We start from the raw sequence: 24198 nt of genomic DNA, 5'->3' as shown, positions 1-24198 counted from the left end.
GGGCTGGTGCACTGGGAAGACCCAAGGGATGGTGTGGGGAGGGAGGAGGGAGGAGGGTTCAGGATGGGGAACACATGTATACCTGTGGCGGATTCATTTCGATATTTGGCAAAACCAATACAATACTGTAAAGTTTAAAAAAAAAAAAAATCCTGACTCTTATATGAAGTAGTACAGTTTTGTGAAAGATCAAATATTTTGGAAGACTACTGTGATATTCTTGGTCCTGTCATAAGTTTTAATGTTCCTCTTCAGGAATTGATGTTTCCTTTTGTATAAAAGAAAAAGAGAAAGACTGCTCAGTAAATCATGTTTCCTTTCCTGAAAACTCAAGGCCAAGTTATTTGCTTATTTTAGGCTGCTGTTCATTTTTCTCACAGTAGTTTCCCTGCCTCAGTCTTCCACCAGATCACTTGTCACATGTATTAAATACATTTAATGAACGGTTCTGGTGTATGTGTGTGTGTGTGTATGTGTGTGTTTATGTGTATAAGAAGCCCCAACTTTTGGTGAGAAATAGGAATTTAAATAAAAAATACTAGGCCCCTGTTTTACGCAACCTGATGTGACTTAAAGATGGTGAATGTCTTAGAAGAAGCAGGGAAAAAGGCCCTGGGGCAGTACGGGAATCCTGATGTGAGTGTCTTGTGCTCTTTTGGGGAACCTGTCCTTCGGGTAGCTCACGTCTCCCAGGTTTGTGGGGCATGTGGCACATCTTGTCAAGTGCTAAGGAGGGGGAGCAAGAGGATGAGACTCAAGATTAGTAAGCTTTTACTACGTGTCAGCTGTTTACGTGCTTTGCATTTGATATTTAATTTAATCTTTTAATAGCCAGAGAGGTGAATCTTAATGGCATCATTTTCCAGATGAGCAAACAAAGCTAATGGCATAGTTGAAATTCAAATTTGCAGCACTCTGATTTAAAAAAAAAAAGCTGTCTACTCTTCCTTCTCCCCCCCTAGCTTTACCGAGATCCAATTGGAAAACACTTTAACTCTTAAAAAGGCCTTCTTTCTATTGTCTTGTCACTTCCTCCCTTTTATTTCTGGCATTTACATGAGAACCCGAGGAGTGTGGTGCTACCCTCCTTTCCAGCCTGATGCTTCTGGAGCAGTTTCAGGCTTTAGGAGAAGTGCCTCTAGCCACCTGTGTTGTGTTTGGTATTGTTAGATGCTAAGTAATGAAGATCTGAAAGGATTGTTTTTTGTGGGGGGATGAGGGGTGAGGTGAGATGGGCTAATTGGGAGATTAGATTGAGATGGGTGAGTTGGGTTAATTTAGCAGTCCTAAAGATAATTTAGTATTTTCCTGTGAAATATTTTTGACATTTTAAAATCAAACTCGACTTTCTGTTACTTTATATTACTTGGTTATTGTATAACATGTCCCATGATTACCTGTTTAGATCTGAGTATTCTAGATGTGTGATGAAAAGCATTCTGGACTTGGAACCAGGAGGAGCTGGTCTTAGGCTTTCCTCTGACACTGTGATTTTGGGCTCCCAATTGATCCTCACTTTCTCTCAACTATGAAAGTGAAATTTGCTCAGTTGTCCGACTCTTTGCGCCCCCATGGCCTATACAGTTCATGAATTCTCCAGGCCATAATATTGGTATGGATAGTCTTTCCCTTCTCCAGAGGATCTTTCCAACTCAGGGATCAAAACCAGGTCTCCCGCATTGCGGGCAGATTCTTTACCAGCTGAGCCACAAGGGAAGCCCAAGAATACTGAAGTGGGTAGCCTATCCCTTCTCCAGGGGATCTTCCCGACCCAGGAATTGAACTGGGGTCTCCTGCATTGCAGGTGGATTCTTTGCCACTGAGCTATCATGGAAGCTGTGAAGTAGATTTACTAGAACCTGTTACCATGGCTGTTTTGTGAAGGTTAAATAACTTAGTTCACCGTTTCAGACAGTGCCTGGGATTCAGTACCATTTAATAAATGTTAGTTACCTACTCCCACCCCAGATACTGAACATTGTCAAAAAGTCTGTAAATGATTATGTAATGTTTATATATTTATAAGTGGGAACTTTATTATTCAAGCTATAAACTTCTAATGCAGGAAACCCCCTTATGTTAATAGCTGGTTCCCACTAATATACAAAAGCATCAGTATAAGATAATGATTCGGACTTCCCAAATCTGGAACCAGTGTCTGTGGGTTTGAATCCTACTTGATTTTACAAACTGAGTTTATTTTACTAGTAAGTTATTCAACCTCAGTTTTCCCTACTTCAGAATAAGGATAGCATACCTACTTTATAGGATTGTAAAGATTAAATGAGCACGTGTAATTGTATACCAATATCCTACAAGGTTTTACTACTGTTATTATTTGTTAACCTCCATCTTCTCTGTATAGACAGCCAATAAGTCAACTGGAAAGTTCCTGAGGTTCCGTCTCCTATCTTCTCTGATCAGGAGACTCCTCCGTACCTCATAAACCTGTTTCCTCTGTCTCCAAGCTCTTCTTGTGCACTTCATTTTAGTTCATGCTACCCTTTTCTCATGTGTAGTGCACTTTCATCAAACTCCTTCTGTGTACATTTCTTGCCTAGACACTTAAATCTCTTTTTGTTTTATGTGAAAACCCAAACATTTTCTAATAATGATGATAATCCCAACTATGGATGCTTTTATTCTAAGGAGAATTAAAGGTGTGTAATCTCAAGCAAATGAAAAAAACGTACCAAATATTATTTATGAAATGCCTATTCTGTGCCAGTCATTCAGATTCGTAAACTGAGGCTTAGAATGGTTGGGTAACATGGTTCTCTCTGGCTGCAGCAATATTTTCTGCTTATTTGGCAGGGCAGCTGTATAGTGTTGCCGGTATTTTGTGTTCAATTAGTCTTTTGTGTGTTGGCTTGGAAACCTGACCACGTTTACAGTAGTGTGTACTGGGGGGAAATGAGCTCCAAATTTCAAATAACCAATTGGGAATGAATTTTTATAAAGACCCAACTGTTTATAAACTTGAGACTACCAGTGTACTTGTTGGAATATATTCCCCGCATTGCTAGACTTTAAGGCTTATGTGCCTTGCTTTATGGTACACACGTTATTGCACTAATTTGCTTAGTTGTCTGTCCTCATCCGTGGCTGACCTTTGTATCCCCAACCGCTACCATTGTGTTTGCCACATAGTTGGGACCCTGTGAGGAGACCTAGTTAGTCCTCTTTAAAAAAATATCAATGATTTTTTATACTTCTCTGTAGCTAGATATATTTCAATTAAAAAAATCAATGTCAGATAACATTGAAAGAGGAATATTGCCGTGCAGTTAACAATCAGAAGAAAATACTGCTTATGCTAGGCTGAATGGAGACATTTAAAGGTATTTGGGAGCCAGACACTTCTGAGAATATTGCTTTGATTATTGGGAGGCAAGGAAAGCTGTCAAACGAGTTCCTTCTTGGCTTGGAGTCTTGTTTACTTTTCTCAGGTTAGAACTGATAGCTCTGATGGTTTTAAGAGACCATGGAGACAGGTCTGCTATGAAATGCCAGCATATTTAGTTCTAAGTTTATAGACATTTTCTAGCAGTTGTTGTTGAATGGTTTGTAGCTACACAATGACCATAATATCTTATAATAATTTTAAGAGTTCAAAGAAAGCAAAGCCACCCAGGGGCACTTCCTTTCCCAGTTTTCCAACAGAGATTCAGAGCACTTAGTGACTCAGCCAAGACGTCTGCGGGCCACCTCTTTAGTATCTGCTCAATTTGTGATTGAGTCATAAATGATACAGAAGGTAGTCACATGGAGAGCTTGGGTAACTAAATATGTACCCATTTGTTCAAATAGTTCTGAGAAGTCTAGATGTATTTGTGGATAGGAGATTTGGAGATTATCTGAGAGAAATTAGGATTATGTAGGGTTCAGCCCGTTACCCTGGACATTATGAAGGGCAGTGTCTTGTGGGAGAAGAGATACTAAACTGTTGTTTTGGGCTCTTACCACACTGGAAGTTGCAGAGGTCAGGGGCCGAGTCAGTCTTACTTACACTTCTAGTCTCAGTCAGCCTCGTGCCTGCAGGTGAGCAGCTGGTCAATAATAGAGTTTTATTGATCACGTGAATACCGGTGATAGACTTGTGGAAAGCCTGTTTGGTGGTTTGACTGGCATTTCTTTTTTATGTTATTTCTTTTGTCAGGAGAAAAGCCACTTTACAAAGTACACCAAATCTAATTAGACCTTAATGGATGTAACAGTTGTATTAAGAACAGCAAAAACAAAGAGAAGTCATTACTGATAAAAAAGTGCTCTCTTGTACAACTTTCATTTGAAACATTAAACAACTGAAATTCAGAGAGGCAAAGCGATTTTGAGTTAGCCCCATGCCCTTCCCTTACCCCCTGCACCCTGCTCTTAACCGGTTCTAGGAAACAGCACAGCCTGTAATGCCTCCCCTCCCACAGTCTGCTTGAGTCTAGCAGCTCATAGGTGCTTCTGTTGCCTGGTTCCACAGAACTTCCTGGAGGCCTGGTCTCAGGCCTGCTGCCTCTGGACACTGTCAAGGCTCTGTCCACACACGTGAGTCAGAACTGCCTGTCCTCGTCTTGTTCTTGTAGCAGGGCCTGCTCTCGGCACATTCTCACTGTGGGATTGAAGACTGGGAAGAAATTCAATCAAGGTGTGTATGGTTGAAACACGGTGCTTCAGCGCAGTCTGCTTAACCTGACTTGAGCCCCTGAGGAGAGAATAGTTTTCATTTTTTTTCCTTTTACCTTTTTCTTTAGACATTAAAAAGCTTCATTCAGGCTGCGAATTGAAAACTGTTTGTAACTTTTAAATTTTATATAAGAAAGGTACGTATTTTATGGGATCTACATCAATCTATATTTGGTTTTCTTTCTAGAGACATTAGGCCTTTGCATTTTAGTTGCTTCTCTAAAGAGTTATGTTTGGATTAATTTTAGATAATTTATTTATCCTATTTATGTTTGAAAAGTAGTTACAGTTTCAAATAGAATACTGTTAACCATTCTTGGATTTACTTTTAGAGAAGTCAGGGCCTAACATTGGCTCTTTGTAGGCAGTCATTAGAAATTTGCTATAGCTAATGCTGAATTCTTTAGAAATTTATTTAGCATTTTAAAGAAATTAAATAACATATTTGCATTTTATGAAAATTAGAAGTAAATAATAATTCTAAGATGTCACTCAGATAAACACTTTTGTTACTGTTTCAGTGTTTATGGTTTCAGCCTTTGTTTTGTGTATGTATGAATCTGTAAGTTAAAAAAAATTTCTAGGAGATAATAGAATGTAGTGCTACAGTCTGGTTTTCTCACCAAGTGACTTCTCACCCTACCAGGTAATAAATTTTGGTTAGGGCAACACCTTTTTATGGTATATGATATGGATGAATGAGAAATGCTGGACTGGGAGAAACACAAATTGGAATCAAGATTGCCGGGAGAAATATCAATAACCTCAGATATACAGATGATACCACCCTTATGGCAGAAAGTGAAGAGGAACTCAAAAACCTCTTGATGAAAGTGAAAGTGGAGAGTGAAAAAGTTGGCTTAAAGCTCAACATTCAGAAAACGAAGATCATGGCCCCCGGTCCCATCACTTCATGGAAAATAGATGGGGAAACAGTGGAAACAGTGTCAGACTTTATTTTTCTGGGCTCCAAAATCACTACAGATGGTGACTGCAGCCATGAAATTAAAAGACGCTTACTCCTTGGAAGGAAAGTTATGACCAACCTAGATAGCATATTCAAAAGCAGAGACATTACTTTGCCAACAAAGGTCCGTCTAGTCAAGGCTGTGGTTTTTCCAGTGGTCATGTATGGATGTGAGAGTTGGACTATGAAGAAGGCTGAGCGCCGAAGAATTGATGCTTTTGAACTGTGGTGTTGGAGAAGACTCTTGAGAGTCCCTTGGACTGCAAGGAGATCCAACCAGTGCATTCTGGTTGGGATCAGCCCTGGGATTTCTTTGGAAAGAATGATGCTAAAGCTGAAACTCCAGTACTTTGGCGACCTCATGCGAAGAGTTGACTCATTGGAAAAGACCCTGATGCTGGGAGGGATTGGGGGCAGGAGGAGAAGGGGACGACAGAGGATGAGATGGCTGGATGGCATCACTGACTCGATGGCCGTGAGTCTGAGTGAACTCCGGGAGTTGGTGATGGACAGGGAGGCCTGGTGTGCTGCGATTCATGGGGTTGCAAAGAGTCGGACACGACTGAGCGACTGATCTGATCTGATCTGATGGATGAATGAATGAAAGTTTGTTTACCTAGCTCTAAAATATGTTGCATAGATATTGTTTGTTTTTCCTACCATAAGTAATCCTGTTATATATATCTTGTGCTTACGTTTTTGGGGAATTTTCTGATTATTAGGAGACTATATGGTATCGTTGCATGAAAGTTACTCAAATTTTAAAATTTTGGGTATTATTTATGCCATGATTTGGAAAGCATACACAGTACTTTAACAGAAATATCCCATGGCTGCCCAGTTGGTTCTCTAAGACAGTAAGTTCTGCAGGTTTCTTGACAAATAAATTGTTCTGTGGGCTGTGGGATGCCTGAGCAGTGTTTCTAACAGTTAGATCTTCCCCAGAGCACTGTAAACATTTTGGGCTGCCAGGTTCCAAGATTTGCTCTGGAGCTGTGAGATGAAGCCACCTTAAATAGCTGGAAAATAATTCTGTGGAAGAGACAAGCTTTGTTATTTTTATGTTTACAACGTGTGCTGCAGTGCACCTTTAAAACCCTTCCAAGTGAAGTAGGGTCATCTTTTCTTTTTTCCTCTTAGGATTAAAATGCTGGCTACTAATCTTTCATGACAAGAGAGAGGCTCAAGGCAGTTTCAGAAGATGGATCATTTCCTGATTAGTGGTTATAAAGATTTCACATGGTAGTATTCCCAGTGTTGTGAAGTTATTTTATTGGTCAGGTCTGCTTCAGTGAAATCAACAAGGCTAGTTTATCTTTGCAAAGTCTTGTGATAACAAGTTCACAACTACACTCCCCAGGGAGCACAGTTTATTTGTAAAATTTTGCTTCAGGCATCTCTCTTGCAGCCTATGTTGTGAGCCTTTCATATTCCAGATATGAAACTGGTTTGACATTAATTCCAAGCATGACAGCTTTTTAGATATCCCGTTTGTGTAAGTCAGACAAAGTCTGCAGAGCTAGCACCATTTCTTCTCCTTTTATTTGCTTTTTCCATGTCTCCTGGTTTGCACAAGAGAGTCATTATACCTAGGCAATCATAAACCTTATTGATTAGCTTTATATTTAATAAAATTAGACCTTGTCAGTTATTAGTGAAAACCAAACCAAGGGAACCTGTAGTTATGGAGCATAGAGTTGAACAACAGGGAAAGGGCAAAGTTTTTCAAATAAGGCACAGATAAAAGATCTTATTTGTGTATTGTTCTGTTCTTTGTCATTAGTATTAGAATGTTCCTCCAAAGCCTCAGTTTTCAGAGTAATGCTTAGATATTCTCTTTTATGTTATACTTGAGATAATTTAGAAACACTTACATTTATAAATCTATTTCTGTTTTATCATTGTATATCTCTCATTCTCTATATAATCTAGGTAGATTTAGATTGATAATTGTTTTTTCAATTATTATTTTTTCTTCTGAAATATAATGGTATTTTGACCTAACATGTTGATGTATTTACCAACAGCAAAAATTGTGTTATATTTGGAATTGGGCTTACTAAATGATGGAACTGTGTACTACTGTTGTAGTATGTGATACTGCAGATAAAATTTCCAAAGAAGCTTTGGAGAGAAAATTCTTGTTCAGGGTTGTATTGCTCAGTGAACTTTTCTTTTGGATGTCCCTATTCTCTTTTGGTGTCTGAGGATGGGGGGGAGGAGGTTTGCACAGGAAAGGTATTGGGATTTCTTGGCCCATGTAACTGGAGCTTCTTAAGGGGAGAGGAGGAGAATCTATGAGCTCCAGTGATGTCAAGGATGATCCTCTTCATTAGGAGTCCTCCTTGTTTCTGCTTTTCTTTCACCGGTCTCATTTCTTGCCACAGTGAGGTTTTTCTCCCACCGGCTCAAAAGAGAACAATTTGCTGCCCCAACGTGGTGTTCTTCTGGCTTCCATTTGTAAAATCTCTCTGAAGGACTCTTGCTTGGTCACCCTTTGGTCTCATAGAAGGACAGTGATTGGTCAGACCCGGGGCATCAGTGGGGGTCAGGGCAGGACACTGTGATCCGTAGATCCATTAGAACCACATGGGATGAGAAGTTTCTACACAGATAAAGACAGCAAGTGTCTAATGTCTTGAATTGGCAGTTAAAATTTTTGTTGATTATGGTAAAGTACACAACATAAAATTGACCATTTATAAGTTACAGTTTGGTAGTGTTATGTGCATTCACATCTTTGTGTAGCCTGTCTCCAGAATGCTTTTCATCTTGTAAAACTGAAACTTTGTACCCACCAACAACCTCTCCACTCCAACCTCCCCTCCCACTAGCCCTTGGCAACCCCCATTCTACTTCCTGTCTCTATGAATTTGACTAAGCCAGGTACCTCATTTAAGTGGAATCATACAATATTTATCCTTTTGTAATTAATGTATAATTTTCTCAAGGTTCATCCATGCTTCAGTGTGTGTTAGAATTTCCTTGTTTTTAAAAACTGAATACTATTCTATTTAATGTATGTATCGCATTCTGTTCATCCATTCATCCATCGGTGGACACGTGGGTCGCTTTCACCTTTTGACAATTATGAACAGTGCTGCTCTGAACATAGATATATAAATATCTCTTTGAGACGCTGATTTCAGTTGTTTTGTGAACTGGCAGTTTTTTTTTTTTTTTAAACACAACTCTTCAACAGGTCTAGAACTAAGTTTATGTTTTTCCATAGAATGTCTGCCCTTCATGTTAACCTCCTTGTCATTATCACCTTCACTGGTCACTTAAGCCATAAGCAGGGGCTTATTTTGACTATCTCTCCTGGATTATTAGTCACCAAGTTTGATAGATTTTTAACAACTGAATATCCTTTTAGTCCAATAGCTTCCCATAAGTATGGTTTGTTCTCAAGAAGCACTGTGACTAGAGAAATTTATGGTCAGATAAGTTTGAGAATTGCTTGATGTTGCTTATTTTTTACTTTTCTGGAAGAACAAAAATAAGAAACTGTTGACTATTACTCAGTCAACTGTTTTTCAGGTGTGTGACCGTGGAGATACCTTTTCACTTAATATTTACAAGAAGTTGAGAAAGAAGCGCATTTCTCATTGCTCCTTGTCTTTCACCCTCATTCCTTACTGCCTGTTTGTTGGTTTCGTCTCTGGCTTGGACTGTAGCCCAAATAGCTGAAATCAGGGGGTTGAAATTTTTTTTTGTCTTATCAATTCATTTGGCAGTCAGTTGAAGCCTCCTTTTCTTGGAATAAAAACTTACACGATTGAATTTGTTAGTGAAGAGCTTTCTCTGGTTCACTTTCAGTTGCTCCAGCCCGGAAATACTGAGGGAGCAGTGTGTGCAGTGGTGTTGGGACAGTCAGTGTGGACAGGTTATTTAACTTTCCCTGTCACAGTTTATTCATCTGTTAAATGAGTGTAATAGTAGTACTTCATAGTGTTTTATGAGAATTAGGTGAGTCCTTATGTTCAAAGCACTTAGAACAGTGACTGGTGTATGTAAGTGTCCAATAAATGTCAGTTGCTATTTGTTTCCTCACTCCCTTCCTGATGTAGTAACATCATTTTTTATCATCTTATTGGAAAAGATGATTTATGGTTCCTGTGAAGTTCATCATTCAGAGATTTTACATGCATTTCAATAGTTAATCCTCAGTGAAAGGGGAAAAAATCATCTGATAATGTTCCTCATAATTAACTTTTCTTGGAGCTCATTAATTGGCAAATATAGACCATCCTTTTATTACTGTAGTATTTGTTTTATTTAGCAAACATTTATTCACAAAACAGAAAACAGAATACTAGAGGAAACACTGCGGAAGGAAGTGTGGTTATGAGTGACTGACTTAGAGGATTTTTATTTTTACTGAGACTTACATATTTTTCTTTTGAGGGTTTCAACAGGTAAGAGCAGGAGTTCCAGTCATAGATAACCCTGTGACTTTGGACACGTGACCTAATGCCTTGCCATTACTGTGTACACCCATTTGCTTATTTGCAGAAATGTGGCTGGTTTTACCTGCTTGGGTTAATTTGAGTATTAATGAGACAACTTGTGCAGAAAACTTTCCTGTGGTAGGTGATCTGTACATGGTTTCACCATTTCTCCGTGCAGCAGAAGCAGAAGAGACTCCTTGTGACATCTGTTGCTCAGCTCTGATGCTCCTCCCTCTGTGGTGGCACATTTCCTTCTTATCAAGGCTTTATTGGCAAGCATTTCGAACTTTTCATTATAATTATTGTTATTGGTGGTGGTAGTGTTGATACTGTGTTTGACATGGGTACTGAATTCACATGCTTCAGAAAGTAAACCAGTATAACGGTACAGATGGGAAAGGCTTGCTTCTACTTTTGAAACTGGCAGTTTCCTTTCCTGCCCATTTAAGTAACTGCTTTTATTCATTTCTAGTGTCCAGATATGATTATACACAAGTATATATTCTTCTCTACTTTTTATACAAAAGGAAAGCATACTCTATATACTTTCTGTACTTGGCTTTTTTCGTTTTACAGTGTATGCTTTTCTTTTCTGTATTAGGACGTAGACTAGACTGTTGATTCGTGTGGGTGTGTGTATACCTGTACGCATGTAGGTATCAGAGCTCCAGTGTGTTCTGTACCATGGTTTACTTAACCAGTCTTCCTATTCATGGATACATTATTTGTTTCTATGCTTTTACTACTGCAAACAGTGCTTCTTTGTATAATCTCATATGTACAAGGTTGAATAAATTCTTAGGGTTGTTGTGTTAAAAGATAAGTGCATTTATAATTTCTTTAAAAATAATTTTTATCGATATTAAATTGCTCTCCATTGGATTCATACCATTTTGCATACATTGGCATTTATTTGTTTATTTTTTTGCATTACATTGGCATTTATTTGTTTATTTTTTTGCATTAAAGAAAGCTCTTCCCCACCCTTCATACTGTTTTTTGAGCTGCTGTCTTGTCATAGTAGAGGACAGAGGAGCCTGGTGTGCTGCAGTCTTTGGGGTCGCAGAGTCTCACATGACTTCAAGACTGAACAACAGCTTGTCAGTGTGGAGGGAGTTGTACAAGGGAAGGAGATCCCATCCCCTATTTCCTAAATGGTGGTGGGCTGTTCAAGTCTAGTGTTTTTCAGCCTGAGTAGTAGGACACAGTTACACTGTGGTATGAGCCTAGGCATTCTGGCCGTTCTGATCTACTCTTTTGTCTTGGGATCTGAGGATGGAATGACTGGTTGTATTGTGTGTCTGATTCACTAAGTAGATCTGGGGGGACAGTCAGTTGCTCTCTACATAGAATATTTTGGCTGCTGTCTTCCTTTCCTGGAAGTTACTTAGGTTTGAGAAGTGATATTCATTTTTTTTTTTTGGCAAACGTTATTCCTATTTATCGAGGATTTAGAATCCAGACAAAAGAATAAAAACCACTTGGAATCCCTTAGCCATAGTCAGTATTTTGGTGAGTATCCTCTCAGTCTTATGTGTCCATGCCCAAAATAAATTGTGTTTATACACTGAATGATGTTTTATAACCTTGCCCCCATTTATTAGCAAATCGTGAATATTGTTCCATGTTCCAGTAATTACACATGTATATGTAATTTTATATATCTGTATATGGTGACTCAGATGATAAAAGAATCCACCTGCAATGTGGGAGACCTGGATTCGATTCCTGGGCTAGGAAGATCCCCTGGAGGAGGGCATGACAATCCACTCCAGTATTCTTGCCTGGGGAATCCCGATGGGTTACAGTCTTTGGGGTACTTGTGTATATATACATAATTATATATGTGTATATATAATAATTTTTTTCAGTATAGAATTCTATTAGATTGGCTTCATCATGATTCTGTGTTCCTGGATGAATATTTAAGATTGTTTTGTTAGCCATTTTAAATAACTTTGAAGATTCTTATAGCTAAATTTTGTATATCATTGTTACTTGTTTAGAATAAATTGCTAGAACTTTTAAGTCAAATGGCATTTACAAATTGCTGTTCAAAACATGTTTATATTTCTATTTTAAAAATAGTTATAACCTTTATCTAAAATAGTTTTTAATCTAGAAAAGCTCACTTTACATGAGTTTCCAACTAATTATTAGAGTCAAAACAAAGAAAATAAAACCAGAGAAAATCTTCTGTAGAAAAAATACACAAGGAACATTTCTACATGTGAAAAAGAAGTAAGCAGTCTTAACATTTGAACATCCAAGTCTTAGTCTCAAACCCATCTCTCCTAGTGAACACTACTATCAGCCTTGAGAGCTTACTTGTTCTTGTCTTTCTTCACTGAGTAGATGAAATACGTTGAGATGTCTTTTTCATTCACTGCAACCAATTATCTTGACAAGCTGTGCTTTATTAAGTCCTGGTCTGGTTGGGGGTGTGAAGTGTCTTTTGTATCTCCTAAGTGTATTCACCTGTAATTGATGTAAGTCAACCTCTGGAGTATCAGTATCTTGAACAAGTGAATTTCCTCCATCATCATCATTCCCTTTTCTGTTTTGAATGCTCTGAATTAAGGTTTTATGAAAATCACAAATATAAAGATGTTTTGCCATCTTGTTGTGGCTTCTCCTTTGCCCTTGGATGTGGGGTATCTTTTTTTGGTATCCAGGGATCCAGCATTCTCCTGTTGATGGTTGCTCAGCAGCTAGTTGTGATTTTGGTGTTCTCACAGGAGAAGATGAGTGCACGTTGTCCTTCTACTCTGCCATCTTTAACACAGTCACATGATGTTTATATTTCTAAAGGAGAATACTTGCTGCATCATTTTGTGGATATTATAATTTAAAGCAAATTTCCAGTCTATTAGTAAAAAAAATAATAAATCTCTGTAGATAGTTGGTTATTGGTATATTTAAATTTTTTTTTTCGTGTTGAGAACTCATGTTTTCTTTATGGATTACCTTGTTCAGCCCTTTGTCCATTTTATTACTGTTGTGTTTGTGTTTTTCTTTATTTTTAAAATAAGCTACATATTAAGAATATTAATTTTTTGTGATATGTGATACAAGTATTTTTCTTCTGGTTATTTGCTTATATACTTATGGCCTGTTGGTACAGAAATTTTTAATTTTTTGTACTTAAAACTATCAAATATTTCTTTATAAGGTTTCTACTTTTGATGTCATGTTGGAGAGACCTTTTTTTTTTTTTTGGAGAGACCTTTTCTTTTGACTTGCCTAATTGTAGGTGTTTATCTCTATTTAGACGTAGTGTTTGGTATATTTGAATTTTTAAAATGATGGAACACATTTTAGTATAAGGTGTAAGATGAATGTTATTTTTATTAATATTTTTTTCTAACTTACTATCCAGTTATCTCACCACAAAAAAATTATCATTCTTTGTACTGACTTGAAATCCATGTCTTCAAAAATTGTTCTGTTTTCTTAGACATACATACTAAAATTTATACCAAAGCTCTATAGAAAGGACATTAGAGCCCTGGACTGTTTTCAGGCCATTGGTGCCAGGGTGATATTAAGGAGGTAGCTTAACCCTTTCTTTGACTCAGTTTCTTCCGTGAAGTCATATTTGACCTTCAACCAGAGTTGCTAAGGAGGATCTGATGAGAAAGTGGATATAAACCATGAAGTTCTATTTAGAGAGTAAGTGTTTGTAATACTAATTAGGATGGGACCAGGAATTCCTGAGGCTGTATAACAACACTTAAACTGGTAACACAACATAATAAAAGGTTACATTTTGGTTTTGGGAGAATTAGAAAAACCAACCAAAGAGCTTCTCTGACTTTTGAGTAATTTCCCATTAGCCAAATAGAACTGAATCATTGAAATAAAAAATTTAAAAAAAATCTTGATAGGGATTAAATACAGTCATTTCTTTAATGATTAAACACAGAAAGCACATGTAATGCTATGTTTTCCACATTATGATATTTTTCATTTGGTCTTTTTCTTTTTTCAAAAATTAGGATAGTTACTTTACTTTGAACAAGAAAGTGGTATAAGCAACTGTTTGGACTCTATAACATGTTCTTCTCCCATTCTGCTCCAATCCCAATATAAAATTTTAGGATAAAAAATGTATTATATTTAGCTAATTATGTCGTCTACTGTTATTAGTTCTAAGGCAGTCATGGCATTGACTGGTAATCTGGCTTAAAGTCTAAGAATCATATTCATGTCGAGCATGCTAAATAGTTGCATTTGGGAAATGAAACTTTCATTTGGGTTACAGTTGAGTGTGTATGCTAATAAAGAGTTACTGAACCACTATTCTTGTTCAGTTAAAGAAGATGAATGTGATTTGTCCACATTTTCACAGTTCCTTCCATGTCAACACCAGTTTTGTTGTCCCTTTACCTGAAGAATATTCTGAAAAAATAATCTTGGAAAGGAAAGATAGCCTAGCTTTGAGTCTACAATAAAAGTGCAGAAAGTAAACAGTAGTAGTTTTCTGCTCAGTTATGTTTAGAACTTTCTGTTGTTGTTCATTTGCTAAGTTCTGTCTGACTCTTTGCCACCCCATGGACTGCAGTATGCTAGACTCCTTTGTCCTTCACTATCTCCCAGAGTTTGCTCAGATTCATGTTCATTGAGTTGGTGATGCTATCTAACCATCTTATCCTCTGCCACCCACTTCTCCTTTTGCTTTCAGTCTTTCCCAGCATCTTTTCCAGTGAGTTGGCTCTTTGCATTAAGTGGCCAAAGTATTGGAGCTTCAGCTTCAGCATCAGTCCTTCCAATGAATATTCTGGATTGATTTCCTTTAGGATTGACTGCTTTGATCTCCTTGCATGCAGTCCAAGGGACTCTCAGGAGTCTTCTCCAGCACAGCAATTTGCAAGCATCAATTCTTGGACGCTCAGCCTTCTTTAGGACTTCTACAAGTAGTGTATTAGTCTCTAGAGAATACCACTGTTCTGCTGTGCCAAAAATTTCATGTATTCTCCTTGAGCATCAAAATGGCCTACTCTGGTTCTCCAGCAGATAGCTGGAAGAAAGCAGCATAGTTCTTTTCATCCACTGTGAAGCAGCAATAAATTGCTGCAGAACGTGTTAACATGTTTTCTTTCCCCATGAAAATCTGGGTCTGCTGTCCTGTTTATCTCTTATAGCCAAATAATCTGCTTCTATTTAAGGTATATCAAATTTTATTGTTCAGATGTTCTTCATAAAACACCTTAGTCTTTTCTTCTAATTTGGTAGTTTATTTGCATTTAGGTATTATTTTGAGGGGTAATTTTTCTCTTTTTGGATTTTTATCTAATTCTGGATCATTCTCTTACTTGTTAGCAACCTGTTTCCAGTAAAAGACACCAAGCTGATACAGTGGGTCTAGGTAGGCTGACTGGACTTCAGCTTATCCAGCTTCTGCAGATCCATATACCACACCACCTCTATCTTCCCTGCCTTGGCAAGAGAATTGCCTGGAAATCCGTGTGTGTGTGAGCATGTGTGTGCGCGTGTGTGTGTTGGGGCACTGATGGGACATGGCTGACCGTGACATGGCTCTTCATGTGGTCTTTAGATTCGGACATTGCCAGTAACCTTATAGAGTCAGGTACATGATTTCATATGGAGATCTGATAGTTACTGACTTTGAGACCATAGTCATTTCATACTTAAGTCATTTCATACTTCTGAGCTTTGGTTTCTTCATCTATAAAATGAAGCTCCTTTGTAGGAATTTGAATGTAATACCTCGTTTCAGCCCCAATTTCTTGGGCAGGAGGAGCAGAGGACTCTGAAAGGAGGCCAGTTTTTTTTGCATTCCAACCAAGGGCAATTTGAAATAACTTTACCTTTTATGTCTGATTTTACCTTTCATGTCTGATTATTAAGACGGTAAAAAGCAGTTAAACCTCAATAAAAGTCCCAATGAAGGAATTTCTGGTAATGTCTTTGTGTTCTGTATTTAAAAATGTTTCCATAGAGTTAAGGTGTAATTTTTTTTTTCAAATATGGATCAAGTTACAGTAAATTCTTAGCTCTTTTGAACCCTTAGGGGTGAATCATTTTGGGATAAACAAGTTTTCTAGATGAGTGAGAATTTAGTTATAATGACCATATGTTAAAAACATAACTTTGAAAAAGTTTGAAAGTATTTGCTGTATGCCTTTGCATTGAGGTAACTGAATACAATTTATTTTTCTTTATTAGTCAGGTTCAATTATGAACATAAGTTATGGTAAGCCCTGTGCTCATAGCATGGATTTGAAATAGAAAGACCTGGGTTTAAATTTAATTTTTATCAGTTATTGACTCTGTTGCCTTGGAACAGAAAATCTCACTTCACTTTTATAATTTTTTAAGAAACTGAGATTGAAAAACTTGATAAAAAATAGATCTTCCCTAAATTATGGCTCTTATGATTATTGTCATAGGAATATCTTCCAGGGTCTATTGAGTTGTATAGATACACAACACAGTGTATTTGTTTCATTCTAACTAGATTTGGACTAGAATTCTTGTCCTTTCTATAGTTTTTGTCACCTTCCCTGTTTTCTTATAGGATTTGCAGACTTCTTGGCATCTAGTCATTTTATACTTAGTGTTAAGTGAAAAGACATGGAAACATGTAATGTTAATGATTATTTGTGTGATATTTCTGCAGCATTCCTTTTTGTTGAATCGTATTTTATGTGTGTTCTAAAATAGTGCAGCTTAGCACCATTAAACCATAAAGAGTATCCTTGCATGCTGGTCTTTATTTAGAAAGGAATACTATTGAGCCACCCAGCAGTGAGACACATAGTCTACGTTGTTTTTCTTTTATTTCCTGTCCCCCTTTTATTGACTTGTATGACACATATACACCCGTGGTATAATACATCAGAGTTTCAAAGTACAGATTGAAACCATGTGGTTTTCTTTGAGGTTTTTTTGTTGTTGTTGTTGTTTTTCATTTTAAACTTTGTGTGGGGATTATATCCCTGACCTTGACCTTACAGATTATGCATCTACTATGTGCCCAATCCTTGTGTGTTAGATGGAATTATTCCCAGTCCAAAATCTGCAGATGGTGACTGCAGCCATGAAATTAAAAGATGCTTACTCTTTGGAAGGAAAGCTATAACCAACCTAGATAGCATATTGAAAAGCAGAGACATTACTTTGCCAACAAAGGTCCGTCTAATCAAGGCTATGGTTTTTCCAGTGGTCATGTATGGATGTGATAGTTGGACTGTGAAGAAAGCTGAGCGCTGAAGAATTGATGCTTTTGAACTGTGGTGTTGGAGAAGACTTTTAAGAGTCCCTTGGACTGCAAGGAGATACAACCAGTCCATTCTGAAGGAGTTCAGCCCTGGGTGTTCTTTGGAAGGACTGATGCTAAAGCTGAAACTCCAGTACTTTGGCCACCTCATGCGAAGAGTTGACTCATTGGAAAAGACTCTGATGCTGGGAGGGATTGGGGGCAGGAGGAGAAGGGGACGACAGAGGATGAGATGGCTGGATGGTATCACTGACTCGATGGACATGGGTTTGGGTAAACTCCAGGAGTTGGTGATGGACAGGGAGGCCTGGTGTGCTGCGATTCATGGGGTCGCAAAGAGTCGGACATGACTTGAGTGGCTGAACTGAACTGAAAGATGAGGAAACCAAGATTTGGTGTAATTAAGTACATTTTTCATCTTATATATGAGTAACTTTTGTTTGACTGCAGGAACTCATGCTTTTACCCTTAAACCGTGTAGTATGTTAGCTCTGAACTACTATAGTGACTCCAAACTTCTGCAGAGTGTTCGTATCAGGTGGCCAAAGTATTGGAGCTTCAGTCCTTCCAATGAATATTCAAGGTTGATTTCCTTTGGAATTGACTGGTTTGATCTCCTTGCTATCCAAGGGACTCTTAAGAGTCTTCTCCAGTACCAGAGTTTGAAAGCATAAAGTTCTTTACTAAAGGGTCATTTTGGTGTCATAATTGAACTTAATTTTTAAAAAATTTTTGAAATAACTATAGAGTGACAGGAAGTTGCAAATTTAGTACCAGGAGAGCTTGTGTTGTTTAGTTGAACATTAGCATAAGTGATGTGCTTTTCTCTTCAATTTTTTTTTAAGGTTTTAGACTTATGGAAAAACTTTCTAAGATGAAAGATGCTCAGTGTTGGATCTCTGAAACCTTGGAACTAGTTTTCTGAATAGTTTCAGGTACAACTAGAATGATGGCTGAAATCCAGATGGCGCTGGTCAGGACTGTGTCTTTGTCAGAAACATGAAGTGGTTCCCTGGAAGCCAGAAGCACCCTTAGAAGGAGAAATACGCCGTGGAGTTCTCTGGTCACTCCACTTGAGCCTCTTGAGCCTTTGAGCTTCCTGTGGGTGCTTGGGGTTTTGCAGATAGTACTAGTAGTCTTGGAATGCAGTTGTCAAAGTAGCAGGCAATGGCTGGGAGCCAGCTTGGCAGTCAGCTCCCCAAATAGCTCAACCTTCATAAGGTCCTGCAGACCAAACTGGGTGAGGAAGATCAGCTTCACACAGGTATTTTATCACTCCCACTCCCCACCCCTCACCTTTTTTTTTTTCTTTTAACACAGTTATTTGAAGGATTTTCTGTAAAAGGCCTGAACTTTTTCAGGCACTTAGGGTAAGTTAAAAATGCACGGCTTTGTGTTCTTATTCATACCTATTTGATTTAACCATATATAAATGGCCATTCTTGTAGGTTAAAGAAACGGTTCAATGTTGGAGATCATGTCAGCCTTTTATGCTGTCACACTGAAAATTCTTCTCGTGGAATAACATGTATTTAGGGAAATGTTGGCTCTACCTCCTTATTTATGGAGGACATATAGCACTTAACTGTTGTAAGGAGATAAACTGACTTAACCCTCTTAACAATCATGAGATTGGTCCTAGTATTTTCCCTCTTTTTAAGATCACTGCTGGTGAGTGATGGAGCTGGATTCATACCCAGGCAGTCTAGTCATGAAGTTATACTGCTTCTCAGCACTTTCGTTTGTCCCCGCCTCCCCAGACATGCTTGTGAAAGTCCTGGGTGTCTGGGCAGCTGATGGGCAAGTGCATAGGTGTCTTGTTTTTATTTCATGGGAACAAGAACTTAATTTTCCCTTAAAGATGAATAGTTCTTCTACAATACAAGAATTTTTGAGACTTAACAAGGATACTCTTGTAGCCTTTTGGCCTCTGGAGTTGAGGGAATAAGGGTAGAGACTTGTTTGCTCTAATAACGAAAGTTATTATCTTGAGGGAGGAGGGCGAATGTTTGTTTAGTAGCCTCCATTCCAGCCTTGAAATCCTGTGGTTCTCTAATAAACGCCTGCCTCTCCTCTGTGTTGCTTAACGTCTTTGATCTTAGACTTGGAAGTAAAAGAAGTGACTCAGCCCGAAAGGGAGTTTAACTTAGGAATTGCCTCTTTGTTGGGCATTAATTTAGGCATTGGGCTCTCCCTTGCCATGTCTGTATTGATATTGGTGGGGTAAGGCTGGGGGCCAGGAGATTAGGCCCCAGGGGAGCTGTGTGAAGAGGGCAGGGGAGTATCCTTGGACCTTCTTTTTCTGGGGCAGCTGACCTAGGTGTTCAGACACACGCTTATTCTATCAGATCTGTTCTAGGGTGGTCCTACTGGATCCTGTCAAGTCACACTGCAGCCTTTCCTGATTTATTTGTCCACCTGTATGGCTCTGACATCTGTTGAACAAAATTATAAAGGCTCATGCAGTGGTTTTCCAGGGACTTCCCCTCTTTTTCTCCCTTAGCATCAGAGATGAGCCATCGTGGTTGTAGGTGATCCTGTCATCAGCATCTCAGGTATTTTGTCACAGCAGGAAAGGCTGGGCAAAGAGCAGATGACTGCCAGAGATCCAGATGACTTCCCATTCAGGCTGAGTAGGAGGGGGAGACCAGCTGTTGGAGGCTTGGTTTAAAATGGACCAAGTCTTATATGTTTCATTCTCTAATAAGCAGAGGAAGAAAAAGATTAGAAAACTGTTTTGTAAGTATTTTAAAAGTATATTTTAGTTTGGTCACAGTGGTTATGAGATTGAAAATTAGTTTAATTTGTTTGGTGTCCTCTCCCAAGATGTCAGCTGCATGTGCATTCTCATTCCCATTTCTAGAGGGCAATCAAGGGAGAAGCTCCCTCAGTCCTGTTTTAGAGGAGTTAGGAAGGGAGAGGTTGCACATCCCCATGGTTGGGATCTAATTGGTTTTCAAGTTGCTTTTCTTAAGTTGATCCTGACTCTTCTTGCAAACTGTTATGGCCCTGGGGACTCTTGGATGGTCCTGCTTGTAAAATTCATTTGTTTATGGAGGGCCTAGTATGTTCTCAATACTAACTGTGAGTTTCAGCCCCTAGTATAGTGTGGTGGGTGATACATGCAAAAAGCAAGTTAAGGTTGTAATTAACATGTTTAATAAAATACTGTGGGAGCACAGAGAAGAGAGTGACTGCAGAGGACTTCACAAAGAAGAGGGGGGTATTTGAGCTGGACTTTGAGAATTAGCCAGAATTCTTCAGGTCCAGTTGATGGGAAAGCTATCAGAAAAATCTCCAGAGGACAGAGCCTTAGAAACTTCAGGGTTGAGGAGGCACTCATGGGGATCCATGACCCAAGATCCCTACACCTCTTGTAACTGAAATGCCAGGCTCTTCCTTTACTGTTTTTTCTTTGTTGTTCTATGAGTTCACCTTGATGAGTCACTGCAGCTTCTGTTTGCAGTGACACCAGGTACTGCCAATGAGAACACCAGCTCTTTACTGCCTCATTCCCTTGCTTGTGGCTGCCCCCACCCTGTGCCCTCCCTTTCTCTAAACAGCAGCACATGTTGTGCCTTTGTGCCGTTTATTGAGCAGGGACCAGTGTTCAGGGCATTTGAGCGATGGCGCTTCGGCTCCCACGGAAGCCCTTCCGCCCTGATCTCAGTTCGTGACCAGGAACAGAGGCTGCTTTTGGTCCTTTCCTGTTTCTCCATGTGTTTTCTGGCTTCCTAAGATGCTCTGTCCTTCCTGGGTTTTGGTCAGTGTTTCTCTTTCCTCCTGTTTAGGAGTCCTAATAGTGTCTCAGTTGTTTTTGCCAGCTGCCTAGTTTCAGAGGTGGACCTGCGTTAGGCCCTTGGCTGCGTCTTGTTGGTGTGTTTGTATCCTTGGAGAGTACCCATATATATGGGCTTCCCTGGTGCCTCAGCTGGTGAAGAATTCACCCACAATGCAGGCGACCCCGGTTCTGTTCCTAGGTCGGGGAGATCCCCTGGAGAAGAGATAGGATACCCACTCCAGTATTCTTGGGCTTCCCTGGTGGTTCAGATGGCAAAGAATTTATATAGTAATTGTGCGGTCTGTACTGCCTGAAAATCCTAAAGACCAGATTTGAATGATTCGAAGTTAGTCACTTCAGTATGAAACAATGCGAGTCTGAAGGCAAACCAAGGATTCTTTGAAAGCAAAAGCTTTAACTTAGAGCAGCATGTTTGGTGAAGCAAATAGTTTGGTTTTGTGGTGCCAGAAATACACGATGCTCTTCTTGTACTCTCCATCCTACCGGGTTGTGAGAGACGTGATACTGTGAAGTGAATTCCGTCGCCATGGTTTTGTGGAGAGTCTCTGTGGTAGAGCAGCATGAGCACCAAGAGTGCCCAGTGTGTCCTTTGTATTTCTGGTGAAGAAAGTGGAATTCCGCAAGGAGTCTGACACGATTGAATTTCCATTGAAGAGTGAGCCCGAGTGGAGGGTACAGGTGGGAGGTGGGTGATGACCCAGGTCATCATGAAAACACATGTGAAAGGCCTTCCAGAATCCTGCTGTTAGGCTGTGTGTGCAAGTCCTTCAAAAGTTTCTTTACTTCGCCTGGAAACATGTGTAAGAGAGGGACAGACACATCACTCTTTACAAAGATTACTCAGGGACTGACAAATGTGGTACTTGCCAGTAGTTTTGCTGAGCTAGAGATTGGTCAGATTTGACGTCTGGAGGATGGCCATTGAATTTAGACTTTCAAAGCAGAGGGTGGGAGGGAGCCCTACATTCTTATCTTCCCAGGTAAGGGAAGTATTATCAATGGCTGTGGAACTCTCTGTAAAATTAAACTTCTTTGCACCTGGGTTATAAAGTGGGAATAATAATATTACCCACTATGACAAACCTAGAGAGCATATTAAAAAGCAGAGATGTTACTTTGCCAACAAAGGTCCTTCTAGTCAAAGCTATGGTTTTTCCAGTAGTCATGTATGGGTGTGAGAGTTGGACTATAAAGAAAGCTGAGTGCTGAAGAATTGATGCTTTTGAATTGTGGTGTTGGAGAAGACTCTTGAGACTCCCTTAGACAGCAAGGAGATCCAACCAGTCCATCCTAAAGGAAATCAGTCCTGAATATTCATTGGAAGGACTGATGCTGAAGCTGAAACTCCAATACTTTGGCCACCTGATACGAAGAACTGATTCATTGGAAAAGACCCTGATGCTGGGCAAGATTGAAGGTGGGAGGAGAAGGGGATGACAGAGGATGAGATGGTTGGATGGCATCACCGACTCAGTGGACATGAGTTTGAGCAAGCTCCAGGAATCGGTGATGGACAGGGAAGCCTGGCATGCTGCAGTCCATGGGGTGGCAAAGAGTCGGACAGGACTGAGCAACTGAACTGAACTTTATGGGATGGTTCAGGATTAAATGAGTATAAATAAATGAAGAGTAATATAGGTAAAAGGCTTGACATGGTTCCTGTGTATATAGCTAACACTGATACAGTGTTTGCTTATATTTGTTTTCCTCATTAATATTCTTTCTTATTTGAGATTTCCCAGAGATTCTGTACTCATTTAAAAACAACTCTTTTTATGGCTTTAGGCTCATCAGTAGTGACTTAAGAATTCTTACTGGGGGGAAGAAACTTTTGTTTGGATAGTTTTTTCTGAATTCCATTCCCTTGCCTTTGGTGAGGGGAGTGCCAGGGAGAGTGCAGTACAGAGTCAGAAGTCAGAGGGGTAACAGAGATGTGTAGGCACAGGCACAAGCGGAGTTACTTACTGCCTGGCACATGGTTGGGCCCTTGGGATTATTTGATGAAGAATCAATGATTATTCCCTTGGGTCAATTTAAAAAATGCCACAGTGTTAGTATTAGCAAAAGTTGAACAAAGATACATGAGAGCTCTCTGTACTGTCCTTGCAGGTCTTCTGTAAATCTAAAATTATTTCAATGTAAAAGTTTTTAAAACTAGGGGGAAATAGAGAGTTCAGTGGTTACAGAGTTTTAGTCATGCAAGGTGAAAACAGTAATAAACATAATTAAAAAAAACAGTAATAAACTGTACTTAACAGTTCTGTAATGTACACTTTAATAACTGTTAAGAGGGTAAATTTTATGTGTTTTTAAAAAGAAAACGAAGGGACTTCCCTGTGGTCCAGTGGTTAAGACTCCAGACTCCCAATGCAAGGGGCCTGGATTCGATCCTGGTCAGGGAACTAGACCCCACATGCTGCAACTAAGACCCAGAGCAGTCAAATAAATAAATAAAGTTTTTTTTTGAATTTAAGAAAAAGAAAAGGCAGAAAAAAGTTGAAGAAAGAGTACAGCAACAAAACTGGCACACAGTAGGTGCCCGGCACACAGTAGGTGCTTGATACATGTTTGCTGGATGCGAGAGTGATAGTCCTAATAGTCTGTTGTTTGGATGTCCCTGTTTTTGTGTGTGTGGTTTTTTTTAAACCCTTATACAGGTTTTTTTTTTTATATCTTAAAGCTGCTTTCAATGTTTTGCTTTTATAAATAACACCTTGATTTAGCCTCACAGCTAAATTTCTGTGTGCATACATTATGTTTTCTTAGGATGTGTTTCTGGGAGTCACATGGTTCCTATTTTTTTAGGTCTTTTCATTCCATTACCAGATTGCCATTCCCCACAGCAGTGCGGAGAACAGATTTTTGACAGGCAGAAATGGGAGATTGGGGTGTCAGGGGAGTAGCCCCTATACAAAAGAGGTGCCATTTTCACACTAAAGTTTGAGCCCCCTCTGAATGCTGGCCTGAGTTCCCAGAATGTGATTCCTCAGGACACAGTCAGTCAGTCTTGGGGCATATAGCTAGTGCCCAACTGCTGTGGTTCGGGTGGGCTAGGTTG

At 39.2% G+C, this 24198-nt stretch overlaps 1 protein-coding gene across 7 annotated transcripts in view; it reads left to right on the top strand.

Moving 5' to 3' along the window:
- JAK1 (Janus kinase 1) overlaps positions 1–24198 on the top strand; it is a 139599-nt gene that overhangs the window by 11370 nt on the left and 104031 nt on the right. The window contains exon 2 of one of the 7 annotated variants that reach the window (XM_086390379.1): positions 4475–4639. The exons of the other annotated variants lie outside the window; for them this stretch is intronic. The gene's annotated coding sequence lies outside the window, so the exon portion shown is untranslated. The remainder of the gene's footprint in view (positions 1–4474; positions 4640–24198) is intronic. 7 annotated transcript variants of the gene reach the window in all.

This window comes from Bos grunniens, chromosome 3, assembly GCF_055505025.1.
Source record: "Bos grunniens cultivar Pamir isolate PY7600 chromosome 3, Bosgru_T2T1.0, whole genome shotgun sequence".
Lineage (NCBI taxonomy): Eukaryota > Metazoa > Chordata > Mammalia > Artiodactyla > Bovidae > Bos > Bos grunniens.
Note: the sequence above shows the minus strand (reverse complement) of the source record. Positions and strands in the feature narration are given on the sequence as shown.